We start from the raw sequence: 22,070 nt of genomic DNA on the forward strand, positions 1-22,070 counted from the left end.
CAATCTTTTTTGTTAAGAAAGCTTTAACGTTAGTGTTATCAACTTTCAAAACGAATTTTTTAGCCAGTAAGAAAAGCGGCCATTTTTTAAACGCCTTCCGCACTGCAAAGAATTCTTTCTCGTTGATGTGCCATCGCACAGCCTCGTCGTCGGAGAAAAGACCGCTACAGTATCTGCAAGGTTCTTCTCCATATGGGGTAATCTTTGTGAGCACTGCTGCCCACCAGAAATCACTTACGTCCGTGTAGAGGACTAAATCATCCTCGTCTTGTGGTATTGAAAGCTTTGGGAGATTTTTGCAAATCTCTTTCAACTTCTTCATACCCTCTCGATGTTCTTCCTTCCAGATGAATGGAACATCTTTCTTCAGTAATGGACTGAAGACCTTTCTGTGTTCCGCAAGGTTTTTGATGAACATCCCTGCGAAGTTGACAACTCCTAGAAAGCTTTGGAGCTGTTTTTTCTCTTTGAGATCCTCCGGAAATCCCTGGACTTTTTCCACAATATGTTCTTGTAGAATTATCCCAGATTCATCGATCTCGATCCCCAGAAACTCCATTTTCTGAGTGGCTATGACTGCCTTCTTTTCAGACAGCGCTAGTCCTTCTTGTTGACAAACATCCGCAAAGATCTCCAGATGCCTAACATGTTCATGAATGTTTTTTGATGCAATGAGGATGTCATCAATATAAACAAACATAAACGAAGAATAATCTTTAAAAAGATTATCCATTTTCCTTTGGAATATCTGAGGCGCGTTGGCTAACCCCATTGGCATGACATTCCAGACATAATGTCCTTGTGGAGTTGAGAAGGCTGTGAACTTCTTACTCCCTTCCTCCATGCGAATCTGGTAAAACCCTGACTTGCAATCGAACTTTGAGAATACCCTTGCACTTCTGATGCAGTTGATAAGGTGTTCTCTACTTGGGATGAAATATCCGTCAAACTCAAGAATATCATTAATTCCTTTGTAATTAATAACCAATCTTGGTTTTCCTCGCTTGATCTCCCCATGATTTCTCACCAGAAATCCCGGACTGCTGTAGGGTGATCTTCCATCTTCGATAAGTTTTAAATCAAGATGCTCCTTGATTATACTCATCATATCCTGTTGATCTTGAGGATTCATCAGGATAGGCTTGTATCTTACGAACTCATGCTCCTTTCCAGTTTTGACTTTCAAGATTGCTCTGAGCTGGTTCTTGTCCCACCATGCCAAAGGATTCTCATGGTAACACTTCTGAATCCTCCTTTTGACGTCAGCAATGGACACCTGTTCATCTTCCTTAATATCTTTGTGTGATATCAGGGATACTTTGAGGATTTGAGTTTCTTCCTCAGAGAGATTTGGGAATCCCTCAGTTCTGCATTTGAGCAAAACTTCGCCGAATCTCCTTTGATCCTTCATTTGAGGTCTCCGGAGTCTGCCATCATCACCACGCTTGCTGCGGAATTTGATTGGCATTGAACGATGAAAAGCTCCTTGGAGCCTTTGCACAATGATTTTGTGGTCACAGTTGGTTGTGAACACAAGCCTCCTGGCTTCATTGTCTTGTATAAATTTCTTGAAGCTTTGCAGAAAATTATTTCCCAATAATATATCCGCTCCGGTATCATGGAAATAAATAGGTGGAGTTTTGACCTTGTACCAAGGTGTCTGTCCTGCTCCGCCGATCAATATTTCCGTTTGCTTTACTCCCTTTGATAGGAGCAAAATCTTTTTGGAAAAATCCCTTCCTGCAATTCGAGGTAGATCTTCTTCCACTTCTGCTGGAAAGACTCCTCGTTTTGCTGTACAGATTCCTGCTCCCGAATCCACATAAGCAGCAAAATATTCTGCTTTAAATTTCTCGTATAACATCCCAACAGAGATGTATATTGAGAATGGACTTGTCATTAGATCATCAACCTTTGACGCCCGATTGTGATCTCCATTCTTCCTGATTTCCATGACCATGGTTTATATTTGTCAAGGAAATCTCGTCCTAAGATCAGGACATCTGCTTCTTGTCCGGCTTGGCCTTCGGTCTGGATTTCAAAACCTCCAACCTCCAGAGTTCCGATGTATCGGTTGTCACCTGGATTTGCCAAATAATACAACGAACTACAAGGAAACTGATTTTCCCTGCTTGTTGTATCAAATTTTGTGGAAACTTGTCTCCATCCTTCGGGACATTTGAGTTTAACCCTCATGTCTGGAGCTGGTGTTTCCTGGATCGCCATTCTCTCATATGATTGAGAGAAACTTCTTGTAATAGATCCTGAAGTCAGTCTATTTCCCTGGAATGATAGCCTCGGTGCTCCCAGTCTGAGACTTTGAGTATGGCTTAGCACCGACTTGTCTCCAATATCGATGTCGATTTCTCCGATCTGAGGAATCTCCACTCGGTTTGGTTTGACTGCCTTGGCTACCTCCTTGAATATTTCTGGAATCTCAATAAACTCTTTTCCCAGAAATAATTCCGTGTGATGAGAATTTGATAGGGCATACGAGACTTGATAAGTCAGTGAGTATGGCCTATTCCCTTCTGTCAACAGCTCCTTCTTTTTGTAGTCCTGATAGAGGGTCAGGGCTCTGCTGAAGGATGAATCCTGTAGATTATAAGCGATCTGTGGATAGAACTCGGTTATAATCGTCTTGGCATAGAGATTGCCTGAAAAGGCTCCCAGAACTGATGCTCTAGTATCTCTGATTCTTTTGTCGCAGAGTGCGACATCAATTGGTTGGTCTGTCCCTGGGGAGAGGGATGATTTGATTACCAACTGAATTGCTCCAATATGAATCCATTTCATCGTGCTTGCGACTTCTGGCTTCATTTTCTTAAGATCCTGCCTAATGTCTTTAGCAGGAACCAGCTGGATCTCCACCTGATTACTTGTAATCTCCATTGGAAGCGCTATTTCTCGGTTTGTGACACCAAAATAGACATGATGCTTCCTCTTGGATGGTATCAAGCTATTAAAAACTCGATTCAATCTTCCATTGGAAAACCCTTGGTATGTTTGTACCTCTCCAGTTTCCCGGTTGAGTTTTCTTACGAGCTTCTTCACCACTTCTTCCTGTGGAATCAGAAAATGGCTAGAAAATCCATTCTGATCCTCTTTCTGGGTGTGGTGGACCTCGTGTTCCTCTTTAGTCTGACTCGTCTCCGGTTGATCCATCGGACATCCCCGAATCTTCAGAACTAAAGACTTCTTCTTGCTCAAATATACTCTCATCAGAGGATATATCTTCAAATTGATACACGGGTATCAATTTCTGGTGGTAGATCGCGTCTTCGATATCCGGTGTGGATTCGAATCTCCTTATCTGCCTTTTCTCGTTGACTGGGCAATTGGTTGAAATATGCCCCTGTGCACCGCACGACCAGCAGTTGCAATCCTTAAAACTTTCATTTGCTTTGGCTTGAGTGCGCCTGAAAGTTTTTCTCGCCGGGATTCTCTTTTGATTTGAGAATCGGTTTCTTGATGGTCCGCTCCGTTGGCCTGACTTGTAGGAGCGTGCCTTCTGTCTGGTCCACATAGTTCTTGGCTTCCAAGAACTCCTTCTGGTCTTTCTTTCATAGGGTTGATACCTATGTTCCTTTCTGCTCCTTCTTTGATATAGCAACTCAGCACCGATCTCTGTTGGAAGATCAATATTGTCGCACATCAATGGAGATTTCTTGTTGAGCTTCCTCAATCTCTTGAGATTTCTCAGGTCCGCCGCCTTCTGGCACCATTCGGACAGTTTCTTGTGAACATAGGACATCCTTCTTGATGCACTATCAAGTGGATATTCTCCTGGTGACACGTACTCGTTGATGAGCATTTCCCTCCATGGACTTGGAAACTTTGTGAAAAAGAGGTCCTTGGCGGTTTGAGCATCAACAACCCCCATATGAACATATAGGGTATAAAGACGTAGAAATTCATCAAGAGCTTTTGGCTCTAGCACCACTAATCTTAGATTGTAAAGTGCCTGATGATATTTCTTGCGTTTCTCCTCTGCCGATCCTTCGAAAAAACCCATTCCCAAGAAATGGATCTTGATCTGTTTAGTAGCTTCCTTAATGATGTCATAAGGTTTTGTGCTAGTAAACAGTTCTTCCCTTGCTGAGATGTCGATTTTATCCCAGTATTGTTTTGCCATTCCTGCCAGACTTGCTTCGAAGATTTTGGCAAACTCCTTTTTATCGTACTCTATAGTGGTGACTACGATATTCAATGCTGAAGCCCATTCATCGATAAGATCCTCCCAATCTTTGAAGCTGGCTTCGTCGAGGTTGAGAATCAATCCATAGGGATGGATTGGTTCAAGTGTGGCCTTCCCTACAGGAGTATCCCGCATCTGTGGCCTGCGTCTTCTAGTTCGCTGGTAATGGCTGGCATCATCTGAAGCCCCGCCCTTTTTTGACGAACTTTCTTCTTGGTGCTCAGTTTTGGGCACCTCATCTCCTTGGTTCATCTTTAGATCAACCATGTTGAGGTTAGCAAAAGATTCTGCTAACTCCTGTAGATCCTCTAATCCGATTCTGTCAAGGCTATTCATAATATTTGCCTTTCATGATTCGGATTATGTCCTTCGGCTGCAACTCCTTGGGTGCTGCATCAAATAGAGATGGATTCGTCGGGTCGTTGGACCATTGCTTCCGGATTTTTCCGGAACATGGTTTTCGCCTTTCGATCTCCTCCATTCTTTTCTGGATATCACACAAGAGGGTAAGAATTTCCTCTTGTTTGAGTGATATTCTGCTTAGCTCCATCGGTAGATCGTACAGCTTGACGCCATAATATTCCACCGTCTTTTGGATCTCCCGCAAGTTGACGTTGTCGGAAGAGCTTGGCTCAATCTTTTGGTAGCCTGGAAAAGCTACGCTCGCCTTGTCTTTTGGTTCCATCAGTAGTGGGACCAATGGGCATCCGCCATGTTTTGTTCAATGGTCTCTCTGGCTGAGACCATTCTCATGAGATGCTCATGATAATTCTGGATACTCGCGATGATATCGCGAATAAGTTCAATATCTCCTCCTCGTCGTAGGTTGGTCACGAGGGCTCGATTGTTCCACCTGAGATCACTTATAAAGTGACCCATTTCTATCTCCAGATTTTGGAGAGAGTTCCTGTAGTGTACACATCTCGGACACTCGTCCGGATCCATAAACTTTTAATGGAGTCTCCTCCCACATGGGTTAATCATAAAAATAAATAAAAATTATATAATTCCTCTATAAAAACCCGCTCTGATACCATTTTAAACAAGGATCTTTTTAAACTGTTTTTTGCTTATAAGTACGTGGCATTGTCTCACAATCCAGACCCAGATCACCAAGTAATCTATCGGGCACGAGGAAAGTTTCCAGCCTATATACCATTTAAGCAAGTTCATTTTTGGGTAATAATGTCTTTAAGTCAAAACAAAAGTTTTATCAATAGTTTTGGGGTAATTCTATAAAAGTTATTTTAAATGGGGTCAATTTGAAATATTCAATGCTTGGAAATGGGAAATTTGAGACCATTTTCAAAGTTGGTGTATTTTTTCACAACTTTGAAAGGTGAGGGGAAAAATGAGAAAATATCCAAAGTTCATGTATTTTGATGCTAATAGCCCTTTAATTAAAATATAAGTTTTTTTAATCAAATTTTATTTTCAGGGACGCTATTTTTTTATAACAAAATTGATTATTATATCTCTAAACAAACTCAACAAATTTAATAGGAGTATTAACAATATTAATATAATTGACTCTTTTAAAAAATAATGTAAAAAAATTATTGATAGAATAAAATAATATTACTATCAAAATTCATCAAATTATTATAATTTATTCTATGAACAAAATTATAAAATTATTACATTCGAAAGGATAATATATATATATATATATATATATATTAGTTTTTAATTAATTTTAATGTCCCTTAATGGGTTACAATATCTTTTTAACATTTTGTAATTTTTTCTCATCATTATTTTTTTATTTATGACATTTCGATTTTCCGTATTAAATAATCCTATTTATTTTACATTGAAAATTTGTTAATATGACACAATGTTACTATTATAAGAAGATAATATTACTCCATCCGCCTATAAAAAATAGGCCTAAAAGGGAACAACACGAGTTTTAATAAAAATAGTTGAGTTTATTATAAGTGAAAAAAAGATCTCACTTAAAAGTAGTGTTAATAATGATTATTAATTAAATTGTGAGTGGAGAAAGGGGCCCATCATGTGATAAAAAATTTCTAAAAATGAAAAGTGATTAATTTAATCTCATCCTTAATTTAATCTCAAGTGTGCATTTCTTATAATGGTAGAACATTTTTTCACTACATAAAAATCACCACTCATTTTATGAATAATTATATTCACCAATAGTGTCATATTTTTGGTGAATTGAGGAAGTATATTGTATGTGTAGCTCTCGCAAGTTTAGAATCATAACCACCACGCATCGCGCGGGAGAGATACACTAATTTTTTTATATGTATGAAAAATAAAAATAAAATCAGTTTGTGATTTTTTAATCAAAACACTTTGCCTCGTTTTAGATACAAAAAATTAGTGTCAATCCAACATCAATTTATATAATAACTAATAAATAACTTTGTTACCGATAAGAATTGGATATAAATTTAAGAGTCAACTTGTGAGATAGACACATTGAGCAATACAACTCAATAATTGGCCACTCATATAAAAAAACACAAATTTTGGCCATTTTTTTTTACGTATTAGGACTATTTTGTCCTTAACTAGGCGGACTGAGTTAGGGTTACGTGCACGGGTTGGGCTTCGGGTCGGATTGGGCTCGCAGGTTATGATGGTACAAATGGCACAATTAGTGCCATTAATTAGTAGGGGTGTAAATGAGCCGAGTCGAGTCGAGTATCGCTATGCTCAAACTCGAACTCGCCTATTTTCATGAAGCTCGAGCTCGAGCTCGACTCGGCCGAGCTTGATTTTTTTGAGCTCGAGCTCGACTCGTTGCCATATTTGTAAGCTCGAGCTCGACTCGGTTATGCTCGATTGTTGATTGTTGCTCGAGTTTGAGCTCGAGCTCGTTTAAGCTCGTCTCATACATGCTTTAACAAATTAAATAACATTACAAATCATTCCATTACGGAGACTTCGGGAGGAGAGGATGCCATTATCAACTGAAAAAAAAAAAAAAAAAAGAGAACATTCTGACAATAAATAAAGAGAACATTCTAATTTAGACAATTTGTTTAAACTGACCATCAATAATTCGACAAAATTCTGATCATTCTCACAAACGAATTTAACTTTCTTCACCTCCAAATCTTCCTTTTCCCCATTCCCATTGATCCTCTTTATTCCAACAATCTCACAATCAAAGATCACAGCTTAAACCCAACTCAACCCCAAACCCAACAAGAATTTAGGGGTTTCCTCGAATGAAGCAGCAAAACAAAAGGGGGAAATTTTTCAAACCTTGCTTTTCATGATTGAAAAAAAACAAACAACCCACAAAAATTAAGGATCAAACCCGCAAAGAATTTCACGCAGCACTCAAAATCAAGAACAATTACCCAGCAAGACTTTTATGCAATATTTCATTGACAACAAGATTTCAGCAAGATTTCAACAAGATTTCAGAGAAAATAGAACCTTAAATGGCAGACCGTGCTGCACCGCTGCTGCTGTCGCGCCGAGGAGAGGAGAGCCGTTGGTGTCGCTGCTGTTGTCGCGCCGGGCTGGGAAGCAGTCGGTGCCCGGTGACCGGTGGTGGCAGATGTTGCTAATGTCGCGCCGGACCGTGCTGCACTGCTACTGCTGTTAAGATCGTCGAATCTTCGCTGGAAAGATGAGCCACCGTCGTGTCGGAGTGTGCCGTCGCGCCGAAGTGCGCGTCGCCGGCAACCGAGAGAGAGATGATAGATTGGGGGTGGCTGCTGCGTGCTGAGTTAGGGACTTAGGGAGTTAGGGTTTGTCATGTGTGTAATTCAAATTCACTAGTAAGGTAGAGTTCTAATGGGCTTAGGAGTTGGGCCATTTTGTGGGCTCAGAAATATATTTAATTTTGGGCTTACATATAATATATTATATATATAATTGTTTGAGCTCGATTAGGCTCGCGAGCCTAACGAGTCGAGTATCAAGAAACTCGAACTCGGGCTCGATACCTAATCGAGTAGCTCGAGCTCAAGCTCGACTCGACTAACATCGAGTCGATTTCGAGTAATTTTCGAGCCGATCCCGAGTAACTCGCGAGCTAGCTCGACTCACTTACACCCCTATTCATTAGGTTCACTTGACACAATTAGTGCTAATTGTGCCAAGAGAATGGGCGTGGCCGTGGAAAGAGGCGCGACCGCTGGCAGTTGGTACAAATGGCACTATTAGTTCCAACTATGCCATTAATTAGGTACACTTGGCACAATTAGTGCCAATTGTGCCAAGAGAAAGGGCGCAGCCGCGAAGAGAGGCTCAACCACTGACTTTCCCGCAGCCTCTGGTAGTTGGTACGAATGGCACTATTAGTGCCGATTGTGTCATTCATTAGGTACACTTGGCACAATTAGTGCCAATTGTACCAATAGTCGCCCAACGGGGCAATGAGCGAGGGAGAGAGGGGGCGCGAGTAAGAGTATTTTGGATCGAAATTGTAAAAAATGGCCATAATTTGTGTTTTTATTATGGGTGGCCAAAAATAGAGTTTCATTGCTCAATATGACTATATGAGTGCATATATTTTCTAAATTTAACATAAATTACTATATTTGTTTGGTTTCTATGATATATATATATATATATATATATATATATATATATATATATATATATATATATATATAGGGTTAGACTCCTGTGAGAATTTAGAATTTTGTAAGAACTAGGAACCATCTTAGACCATAGATTACAATTAATCCAGCGGCTTAAATTGAAAATTAGGCGTTAAAGTGATTGCCTCAATTTAATTATTAATCCACCGTTTTTAATGAATAAGGGCAACAGTGGAAATTAACTTTAAGGTAAATAGCGTGTGAATCAAATAGATTTGGTATATATGGTCTAAGATGGTTCCTAGTTCTTACAAAATCCTAAATTCTCACAGGAGTCTAACCCAAATAGCGTGTGAATCAAATAGATTTGGTAAATCAAAACTAATCCATGATTTATAGCTTTGAATTATATTCAGAAATTAAAAGTAATCGCTTCAGCTACCCTAAATTACCTATCAACATCAATCAAATTCATCACTTTTCTTCCACCGCCATTTTCTACCTATCACAACCATTAATATTCAAGGCTTTTATTCCACCGTCATCCTCGACTTTCGGGTGGAACGCCGGGTAATAGAGAGTACCTTTGTTCACGCCGGAATCGAACATAATTTCTTTTCCATTCTTTTTTTTTTTGGGTTTTTCCCGCGCTTACCGACGAACCGGCGAAAATATATGAACAACACTTATTGTTCATTGAAATTAATCTAATATTCACGATAATGTTCCTTTTGTTCATGAGTTTCAGTGTTATTGTTCATTAACTAACATTGTTCATCAAATGTATTCATTGTTCATCAAATGTGTTCATTTTTCATCAATTGTATTCATTAATTTAGTATATGATACTAATAATTTTATTAGGTAATGATGATGTACTAATGTTAATTGAAATTAATATAATATTCACGATACTGTTACTGTTGTTCATGAGTTTCAATGTTATTGTTCATTAACCAACATTGTTCATCAAATGTATTCATTGTTCATCAAATGTGTTCATTGTTCATCAATTGTATTCATTAATTTAGTATATGATACTAATAATTTTATTAGATAGTGATAATATAATAATGTTCATTAATATTAGTTTGATATTGACGATAATGTTGATTTTGTTCATGAATCTAATTGATATCGTTCATTAACTTAAATAATTCATCAAATATATACCAATATTGTGATCAGATTATTAGTGAATAATTTTATAGTGATGAATAAGTTGAATAAGTTGTGGCACGACTACATGTAAATAAGTTGTGGCACAGCTACATGTAAATACGTACACTATTGTAATTTGGACATATGTGCATTAAATGTTGGACTTAAATTGTTTTGTTTCTGGAATCTTATAGCTGCAGAGGAGGTATCAATGAAAATGTTGTGGAGGAACGTCCAACGAAGAATGTTGTGGTAGGCTCGATACCTATTAAAGATGATTACACATCAATATGGAACGAAAAAAAAAAAATCAAAATTGATTAAACAATATAATCAAATACAACAGCCTGACATTGGCAAAATCAAACCCATGAACATATGCATACTTTTTACAAATATTAAATTATACACCTCCATGAGTAAAAACTATGAGATACAATGTTAATTAATTTAAAATCATGTTCTTTTGTGAGACATCTGCCGCAAAAGTGGGTGACGACTAAACTAAGTAAAATATGAATGTGCATTAAATTAATATCCCACAACAAAAAACACGAACATGTTCATCTGAGAGATGGATATTAGTTTACCATGAGAAACTATAATTTGTGCACACATCAATACGCTTGATACATATATTTGACTCCGACGTTATGAGAAACTTGAAATCTATAATCCACTATGAATATTATAGTTGTTCTACGCATTACTGGAAAAATAATAAATAACATATAAAAATTAATTAAAAAACTAACCTAGAACAAACATTCTTGAATATAAGACGACGAAACTCTTGAGACTGTTGAATATTGTATATGGAGTCCAAGAAACATGAACAGGATGAAACTTTATTCAATGGGAAACAAAATAAAAAAATACATATTTTGATCAAAAAGATTAGACGTGGGCTAGTGGATATGGAATTATATGGTTAAAATATTAGATACCATAATTAGGAGATACGTTTTTGCTTATTTAGTGGAAGAGATCGGTTATGATAAAATAATAAAAGACAAATCAACCCTTAAGTGCCGAAAAGCCATGGGATTTCTTAAATTATATCTCAGCCGTTGAATTGGGAAAATGAAGGGTTGTGATTGGTTCCTAGTTCTTACAAAATATTTGAGTTCTCACAGGAGCCTATCCCTATATATATATATATATATATATATATATATATATATATATATATATATAAATATATAGGGAGAGGTTCAAGAAAGAACCATAAATAAAAAAAGAACGGAGAACCATTTTCAGCCATTCGATTATCAAGATCTACGGTGGATGTATCATCTTGTTGGATGAATGCAGATCCTGGGTTCGAATCCTGAAGGGAGCAATTTTTTTTTATTTTTTTGAGTACATTACTTTTAACAGCGAATGCCTTTAATTTTATAGTAAATGCATTAGATTTGATGGTTCTCACGTTCTCACAAATAATGTAGTTCTCTCTAGAACCACACCCTATATATATATATATATATATATATATATATAAATATATATATGTTATTTACTGTTTGTTGGGTCCCGGATGGTCACTGAACAGGTGTATGGGGGGTGGGGGAATACACCTGTAAGCTATTTTACAAAAACAACTTTTACAAATAACTGAAGAGTATCGACTGATACTGAAAAGGTTGACTGATGTGAGCAGTTAAAGAAACTTCAGTTGTAAAGTGGTTGTAAACTGATACTGAAGTAACTTCAGTTAGGCTCAGAGCTTTAACTAATATCCACGTAAGACTTCACTCTAGAATTTGTAAACAGAGGAGTGTTATGAATCTTACTGATCATCTGGAGATTTATTAGTTAGACTAATAACACTAGCCGTGAAAAATTAAGCTTAGTTCAAATAGCCTTTAGAAAGTTTGTCACTTAATAAAATCCTTAGTTTCTCTTTTCAGTTAGCCAGTTTTAGTTGTCAAACAATTTTAGCGCAAATAAAAAACACAAGGATTTTTACGTGGTTCAGAACAAGTTCCTACGTCCACGGTCAGTTAAACACACTGACAAATACTCTGGGCTTGTGCTTACGGGTGCACAGCAAACCTTGAACTGAAAATACAAATTTTCAGTACGAACACTCTGGGTTGGATATCTCGCTCTTTCTTAGCACACTAAGACAAAATGCCTTTTCCAGCGGGTGGCTAAGAACTCTGGAGTCAGAGCACTGGTCTGAACTCCTCTCTTCTCAAAATCTCTTTTCTCTCAGTTGAAAAAGGTTCGAAATACCAACTAGATTACAGAGAACAAGTTCTTTATAATCGGAAATTTAGGCTTTGGATAAAACAAGAATTTGCTTAAGAAATTAAGAAAATGTGTATAATAAATGAACTGATTTAGGTTTTGATAATTCTCTTCTTCGATTCAAACTTTTGAAGGAAGTGAAAGGCTGAGTTGCAATTTCGGCAGAGGTTCAGCTTGTGCGTTTGAATCAGTGTTGATTGTGGTGTTCCTCGAGCTCTATTTATAGGCGAGGTCTTGAATAGATCCGTTGACTGAGATGGTCTTCAAGAATTCATCCGTTGTGAGAGAGATTTGAATTTAGCTGAGGCTTCAATCTTCGAGGTTCCTAATTTGGTGAAGAACGGCGTCTCAGGTACAACAGGTAAGGCGCCTCTGAAAAGCTTGTACCAAAAAGGAATGCTTTGCAGAGAAAGGACGATCTTCAAAATCTCTACATTTAATGCGACTATACTTGAAAGTACGTGGCTTCCTTTTAACTTAAGAGTTTCAGTCCGAGTAAGAATGTCAACGGATACATGACTTGAGTATCAGTCCGATAATTCCACGTGGCCAACATTATTAAATCAGTCATAACTGATTCATCAGTGAGATCCTCATTTAGTCAATACATCAGTATTGGACTTTGTCTTTTCACAGCTATCTTCAGTTGAGTTTTTTAGTCTTCAGGACAGCAGTCAAACTAGAAAACATAAACTCTAACACTTGAGTTCGAAAAGTTCTAGTCTATTACAAGTAGTTTTAAGAGTTTTGGTATCATCAAAACTAGGGATATGATATTTCATTAAAAAAATCTATCAAATGTTTATTGTGAATCGAGCGTGTATTTTTCTTTAAAAAAATCTATCAAATGTTTTTCTTTTTGTCAAATGAATTTTTAAAATATGACCAAACATTAAAAATCAGGTCGATCGTGAATTAAATGGGATAAATTTATTGTGACCGAGCCTTCCTCACAGTTAGCCTTTTTTGTAAAAAATAAGATTCCATTTTTTTACAGGATTAAAGAGGATAAAGTCGATCTTTCTTCGGTTTCTCACTCATATATGTCTCCACTTACCAAAATTTTATAGATTTACGGGTGATTCCTAGATTCAAGTGTGCTCAATTGCTTGTTGCACGTAAATGGTGGGATTTGGGTGATCCTATGAAGGCCAATCCACTGACTGGCGATTACCCAAGTGTACACGGGTTCAACTGTTTCTTGCTCGGGTGAATCTCCAGTTGAGATGTCCAAGTAAGCATATTTTTTGGATTACTTCCAACCCATCCACCTGTTTGGATTGTGCGTCATATTCACTTCTATATGTACAAGATTGAGGAAAATCAAAAGAAGGGACATAAATTTCTTCACTAGCCTCATCATGAACAACAACAGAAACCTCAAGACAATATGGTTGAGACTCCAATAACTCAAGCAAATCACTATCATTGATAAGACAATTTTTACTTACAACTCTACCATTTAACCTATTCGTCAAATACTATAAGTTGTAAGTAACGCTTAATGAATTCTGCAACATCAAGTGGTTTATCATGTACAACGTCGTAGCCATGGTGTCTCCAAAAATATGCAACATCTGAAAAGTGTTGCCGATGTAATCATAACATTGAAGGCACCTCTATAATTAACCGTAAAATATCTTGTATATTGATTCGTCTACACAAAATATAATAAATAAATATATGAGCTAAAGGGAATGCAACATCTAAATCAAAGAGCTAACATGTTATAATAATCGAAAATCATCTGGCCGCTCGGAAAAGGTGGTCGAAAAAATGTGGCAGATCGTAAGATACATCATCTGAGATGACTGACGATTGGCTACATTTTCCCGGCCACTTTTCCGGGCGGCTAAATGATTTCTGATAATTATACGTCTACTCCTAAAATAATAATAGTATTTATTAATTTATTCCTTCAAACATGATAGAACATGCTCTATTCCACATACAATCCTTAAAACATAGCTTTAAATGAGAAAACACTCTACAACATGCTAACAATTCATGTCTATTACTAATCTCAAATTTAAATGATAAAACATGCTTTCCATCAAAAAAAATTTAAATGAACAACAAACATAGTAGCATTAAACAAAATATTCAAATAAACAATAAACAACTTCAAATTTCAATAAAAAAACATATTAAATATCATTTAATTACATTATAAACATAAATGACATTACCTTTTTATTTTGAAAGTGAGAATTCACGCAAATATCTACACCACTTATTTGTCTTTCAGTTTGAGTGTGTGAGTGTTTTGAATTTGCTATGATCGGTGCTCATATTTATAAAGAGAATCACTATTTCAAATTCTTCATTGCACATCAATTTCAAAGAAATTAATTGCATTTCACGTGCATACTTTACATCGACTGCTATTTTACACCATATTTTTCTTTTATAATCAACGAAAAAAATAATATATATAGCCAACCGGCCGGCCGATTAGATGTTTATCGCGGCCGCCCACATGTGCTTTTTTTTTTTTTGCCAAAGTGTACATTTGGAGGGCCAATAAAATAAATTAATCATGTGTCAGTAGACTATTTTTTGGTTTTTTCCAAGACTGACTTGATCAAAAATCAGTCTTGAAAAATAATGATTCATTGTTTTTCTTACATTTAACAACTTTTGTCATAAATGTGCAATAGATTTCGCTGAAATTGGTGCAACTCCATCATCATCTAAGAGTAAATTAAGTTCTTCAGTCAAATTTGGCATAAAATGCTTAAGTTTAACTTAAAGAATATGACATTTTTACCTATAAACATATATATATTTTATGTCCACCAAATGTGTATTCATTTGAGGGTGTCATGAGTTTTAAGAAATTGATTAAGTATGTGTGAGTGAAATAAGAGTCTCACTTTATTGTGTGTGGGGTGCACTTACCAAAAAAGAAAATGAGCATTCTTTGGACGGACAAAAGAAAAATAAATATAGATACTCATTTAATGGACGGACCAAAGATGAAATATGGATACTCATTTGATGGATGGAGGGAGTATATGTTAAAAGATATTTTGTAGTATTATTTTTCATTCCATGGCCCCACAAAAAAAACAAATGTATCTTTCTTCAGCCCACTTATCCTTTAGACTTTTCTTTACTTTAATACAAGTTAATTAAAAAATAAAAATGTGCTCAAATTTTGTTAAAAAATAAATAAAAAGAAACAATATGAGAGTTGAGAGAAACACTGACAAGTGCTATTTGAGATATTCTGCGTGTAGCTAGGGAGAATTGTTTAATTCAAGTGTTTCATGTTTATAGAGACGGCAACATGACTACTCATAGATTAGCCAAGTATGTTAGAGATTGCTCGGAATCTATATGTTGCACCTTGAATTTCTCTAGATGGCTTAGGAATATTGCTTCGGATGATAATTCCATGAATAAGGCTCACATTTTTCCTCATTTTTTTTTAATTGTTGGAAATATGGTTTTAATGCCATATCTGGAAATTATTATTTAATTAAATATTTATTATTTAATTAAAATAATGATTGGATGTTAATCTACATCTCGAGTAGATCAACGTGATATACTTGAAGTCTCAAAACCGATTTCCGATGAGTGAGATATTGTATGTCAAAGTTTGGATGTTGAAGAGGGAAAATAAATGCTATCCCACATTGGAAAACATAGAGATGTTTTTCATGTATAAGAATAGCAAAGCACATGGAGTTAATAAATTGACTTGTGGGCTTGCTAGTGGGCTTGATCTAAGTACTAGCCTCGCGCGCACACACACGCGCGCCGCCGCCGACGATCGATCGATCGATCGGACGGACGACGTCGCCGCCGCCGCCGCCGCCGGACGGGCGGGTCGGGTCGGGTACGGGTACGGGCCGCGGCCTTGGATCTTGGCAATTGGTGCTTTGGGGTGGTGTTTGGGGCCCAACCTTAATTTTTTGGACCAATGGACTTTTGTTTTGTTTTGGCCCAACTAATTATTCTTGGCCCAACTGTTTCCAAACCCAGCCCACACAGCAACATTGCAGCAGCAGAAAAAAGAAGCAGCAGCAGAAGCACGCAAGTTACGACTTCTGCATGGCAACTCCGATTTTGCAGCTTAGTTTCTTCAATGGCTGCTGCCACCGGCCACATCTTCAACCTTCCAGCCGTCGGAGTGGAATTCAATGTATTGAATTCATACTTACCACATGTCTATAAATAGACTTGTGGAGAGCATGCAGAAAGAACGAACAACACCAAGAAATACTGCATTCTGCCAATTCTACACACACACCCTCTGCACAACACTTTGCTCAGTTCTTGATCCTATTAAGTTCGCCGGAGCTCGCCGGATTGTGGTGCTACATCCGACGAGACGTAGTCGTTTTACCTTTGGGGAAGATACGCCAAACCGAAGAGCACTACCGGGGCAATAATCTTCTTGCGGGAAGAGATTCATCTCGACTCGACTTTGTTTTATACGTATAATTTATTTATACAGTGTATTTCAGTTGTATCGAATTATTTGAGTTGTAATTTCTCAAATTATTTACTTTGTAATATTTTCAATTATTTTGAGTTGTAATTTCTCAAAATAAATATTTTGTAATATCTCGATCGTGTACCCGGTTATAACAATCGCAAGAAGATTATATTTCTCTGCCGTTGATACACGTTCGAGAAATGGCTCACACCGACGTCAATATGGATGGCTCCACCACCTCTGCAACCATCGGTTCAACCACGTCGTCAATATTTTCCTCGTTTGCATCAACGGGGGCTTCTTCGTCAACATCTAGAACTATTGGTCTTGCCGAGAAACCATCAACGTTCTCAGGCAAGAACTTCAAATATTGGCAAGAGAAGATGCTATTCTACCTCACAACCGTAGGGTTTGCCGGATTCTTAATGGAGGATAAACCTCCAACCCCGAGTGAAAAGGAAGGGGAGACAAGCCAAGAAATTCGTGCCGGATATTTGAACTGGTGTCGCGGCGACTACTTGTGTCGTAACACCGTTCTCATGTCTCTGGACGAACGGCTCTACCGTGTTTTCAAGGTTCATGAAACCGCGAAACAATTGTGGGAGGCCCTTGATCTAAAGTATCAAGTGGACAAGGCGAATACTACCAAGTATGTCGTTGCCAAATGGTTGGAATATAAAATGGTTGACTCCCGACCATTGATGGACCAAGTGGAAGAGTTCCAAAATCTTTCACATGAGGTTCAAGCCGAAGGGATGCCCTTGGCGGATGCATTGCTCGTTGCAATCATCATAGAGAAATTACCTCCTAGTTTGAGGAAATTTCAAAACCTTTTGAAGCATGAGCGCTCGGAGATGTCCGTGCCGATATTAATATCCAAGCTTCAAATGGAGGATCACGTGAGAAGTCGTGATCAAAAGGGAAAAGCTCCAATGGAGGCAAAGGCCAATCTCACCGAGAAAGGCGGTCCCTACAACAAACGTGGTCGCCCTAACCCTAATAATAAGGGTAAAGGGAAGCAAAGCGGTAGTCAACCATCAAAGTTTGATGGTGTATGTTATAATTGTGACAAAAAAGGTCACATGGCTAAGGATTGCCGCAAGCCAAAGCGGAAGAAAGCAAATGGCAACGTGAACAACGTCGAGAAGGACTTCGACGATTGGAACCACGATGACTTTGCTGCCATGATCTCCGAGGTGAATCATGTGGACAACCCGAACGCTTGGTTCGTGGACACCGGTGCTACCGTCCATATATGCATAAATCGTGAGTTGTTCCACAACTACAAAGAAGTGGAAAACAAAACGATAATGGAGGCTAGCGAGCGGACATCCCAAGTCCTTGTCATGGGAGATGTGATTCTTCAACTCACGTCGGGCGTGGAGATCACATTAAAAGACGTATTACACGTTCCAACTGTCCGAAAGAATTTAATTTCGGGCTTTAGGCTTACGAATAAGGATTTTGAATTGTTTTTCAAATCTGATTATGTTGTAATACGCAAGTGGGGAAAGTTCCTAGGGAAAGACTATGCCTCCGAAGGACTTTTCAAACTTGGTGTAAGAGCTTGTAAGCCTGCCAAGGCTAAAATCAATAAAGATGCATCAACCTCTTCTGCTTACTTGATTGAGTGTTCAGATTTATGGCATTGTAGACTTGGACATGTTAATCTAAATGCTATAAAGAGATTAGTAAAAATGAATTTACTAAAAGTTGATGAATACAACTCACAAGAAAAATGTGAAGTTTGTGTTGAAGCCAAAATGGCTAAGTTACCGTTTAAATCGGTAAAAAGGAGCACTCAACCATTGGAACTTATTCACACCGATGTTTGTGATTTAAAGTTCGTGCAAACTAGAGGTGGCAAGAAGTACTTTATCACCTTTATAGACGATTGCATAAAGTATTGTTACCTTTACTTATTGAAAAGTAAAGATGAGGCTATTGAAGCTTTTAGAAACTTCAAAAATGAAGCCGAGAATCAACTTGGATGTCGAATTAAGATGGTTCGAAGTGATAGAGGTGGAGAATATGTAGCTCCGTTTGCTGAATTATGCAACGAAAGTGGTATAATCCATCAAACGACGGCTCCTTATTCACCACAATCTAACGGCGTTGCTGAACGCAAGAATCGAACTCTTAAGGAGATGATGAATGCCTTATTGATTAGTTCAGGATTACCCCAGAACATGTGGGGGGAAGCTGTCTTAACGGCCAACTATATCTTGAACAAGATTCCACTCAAAGGGAAAGATGTAACTCCCTATGAGCTATGGAAAGGAAGGAAACCTTCGTATAAATACCTCAAAGTGTGGGGGTGTTTAGCCAAGGTAGAAGTGCCTTTACCAAAGCAAGTTACAATAGGACCTAAAACGGTGGATTGTATCTTCATTGGTCATGCACTTAATAGCAGTGCCTATCGTTTTATAGTGCACAGATCGGAGATACCTGATATACATGTTGGGACAACGATAGAATCAAGGAATGCTATATTCTTTGAAAATATCTATCCTAACAAGAATAAAGGTACATCGAACTCTAATGATGGAGTTGATGGTGATGCTACAGGTTCTAAACCTATGGAAGTAGCTAGTAATTCTACTCAAGTAGATGATGCCACGGGTTCTAATCATGTACCACCTAATAGGAAAAGACCAAGGTCTAAACCTATGGATGTAGAACCGAGACGTGGGGAACGAGTTAGAAAAGCTAATGTCTATGGACCGGATTATGTTGTCTTGATGCTAGATGGCGAACCGGTGACGATTAAAGAAGCTATGTCTGGCTCAGATGCAGCTCTCTGGAAAGAAGCCATCGATATTGAGATTGATTCCATTATGCAGAATCATACTTGGGTGTTAGTGGATCTACCACCTGGAAGTAAAGCTTTAGGATGCAAATGGATCCTAAAGAAGAAGTACAAATCTGATGGTACTATAGATAAGTACAAAGCCCGACTTGTCGTTCAAGGTTTCAGGCAGAAAGAAGGGTACGATTTCTTCGATACCTATTCACCTGTGACCAGACTAACATCTATTCGGATGCTTCTCGCTATTGCTGCCTTGCACAATCTCGAGATTCACCAAATGGATGTGAAAACTGCGTTCTTGTATGGCGAGTTGGAAGATGAAATATATATGAAGCAACCTGAAGGGTTTGTAGTACCTGGGCAAGAGCACAAAGTATGCAAACTTCAAAGGTCTTTATATGGGTTGAAGCAAGCACCGCTTCAATGGCATTTAAAATTTGACAGTGTAATGTTGTCAAATGGATTCAGAATCAATGAGTGCGATAAATGTGTCTACATTAAGAATTCTAATAACGGATATGTTATTGTTTGTCTTTATGTAGATGACATGCTCATCATAGGAAGTAATTCCCGAGTGATTCAAGAAACCAAAGGCATGCTAAGTAAAAATTTTAGCATGAAAGATATGGGCTTAGCTGATGTTATCCTTGGAATTAAAATTCTAAGAAGACCTGATGGTATTACTATAACACAATCTCACTACGTTGAGAAAGTGTTAAAGAAATTCAACGCTTTTGACAAGCCAATAGCTAAGACACCATGGGAACCTAGTGTGCATTTGAGTGTACACAAGGGAGAACCTGTTGACGCGATAGAATATGCGAAGATTATTGGGAGCTTGTTGTATCTAACAAATTGCACTCGTCCCGATATAGCATGCTCGGTCAACAAGTTGGGCAGCTTTACAGCTAACCCTAGTAATGAACATTGGAAAGCTCTTGAAAGGGTTTTGAGATATTTGAAATATACTCAAAACTATGCGATTCATTATACTAGAGAACCCTCTGTACTTGAAGGGTACTGTGATGCAAATTGGATATCTGATGCCAAAGACTCATTTTCAACGAGCGGTTATGTATTCACTGTGGGGGGTGGTGCTGTGTCTTGGAAATCCAAGAAGCAAACATGTATTGCTAGATCGACCATGGAATCAGAATTCATAGCTTTGGATAAAGCTGGTGAAGAAGCCGAGTGGCTTAAAAATTTCCTCGAGGAAATTCCATGTTGGTCGAAACCTGTGTCGTCCGTAATAATTCATTGTGATAGTCAAGCTGCTATCGGACGAGCACAAAACCATTTGTATAACGGTAAGTCGAGACATATTCGTCGACGTCATAATACCGTGAGACATTTGATCACTAGTGGAGTTATCTCAATTGATTATATAAGATCAATTGATAACATAGCGGATCCTTTGACAAAAAATTATCCATCGAGATCAGATGTATAAATTGTTAGGGGGAATGGGTTTGAAGTCCACAAATTAAGGATAATCATAGTGGCAACCCAACCATGATGACTGGAGGATCCCAAGAACTTGGTTCAATGGGACAACTAAGCTATGAAAATCCGTGTGTTGAACACTCGAATTGCCTATTCCTTGTAGAACAGTGAGTGTTCGGAAACCTGCACGTGGTGAGGTTAAGTCTTTGACTTTTAATGACTCTAGAACTCCTCGAAGAGGACAAGTATAGCAGGATACTTGAGTTAAGAGTCACCTATGTAAGTGTGAAGTGGGGCCGCTTCGATTGAACACTTATGAATCCAAAGAGGTGTTCCAAGGCCTGTAATGGACACAAACGTGAGAACGAATAAGGATTGAAGCAATATTGTGTCAATATTGTTGACTCAGTATACACCGAGGAGGACTAGTTCAAGGAACACAATCCACTAGGCCGCCAGTATACTCGATAATATTGACTATGGCAGGTTCAAAGCCACAAGCTACCTTTCCAAATGCAATGTTGTATCTTAAGAGGACTGAGCTAAGTGTTTGCATACTTTCGCATACTGATTTCTCACTCATGTGGGGGATTGTTGGAAATATGGTTTTAATGCCATATCTGGAAATTATTCTTTAATTAAATATTTATTATTTAATTAAAATAATGATTGGATGTTAATCTACATCTCGAGTAGATCAACGTGATATACTTGAAGTCTCAAAACCGATTTCCGATGAGTGAGATATTGTATGTCAAAGTTTGGATGTTGAAGAGGGAAAATAAATGTTATCCCACATTGGAAAACATAGAGATGTTTTTCATGTATAAGAATAGCAAAGCACATGGAGTTAATAAATTGACTTGTGGGCTTGCTAGTGGGCTTGATCTAAGTACTAGCCTCGCGCGCACACACACACGCGCGCCGCCGCCGACGATCGATCGATCGGACAGACGACGACGTCGCCGCCGCCGCCGAACGGGCGGGTCGGGTACGGGCCGCGGCCAAGGACTTGGATCTTGGCAATTGGTGCTTTGGGGTGGTGTTTGGGGCCCAACCTTAATTTTTTGGACCAATGGACTTTTGTTTTGTTTTGGCCCAACTAATTATTCTTGGCCCAACTGTTTCCAAACCCAGCCCACACAGCAACATTGCAGCAGCAGAAAAAAGAAGCAGCAGCAGAAGCACGCAAGTTACGACTTCTGCATGGCAACTCCGATT

This window comes from Salvia miltiorrhiza, chromosome 7, assembly GCF_028751815.1.
Source record: "Salvia miltiorrhiza cultivar Shanhuang (shh) chromosome 7, IMPLAD_Smil_shh, whole genome shotgun sequence".
In the NCBI taxonomy this organism is placed as follows: Eukaryota; Viridiplantae; Streptophyta; class Magnoliopsida; order Lamiales; family Lamiaceae; genus Salvia; species Salvia miltiorrhiza.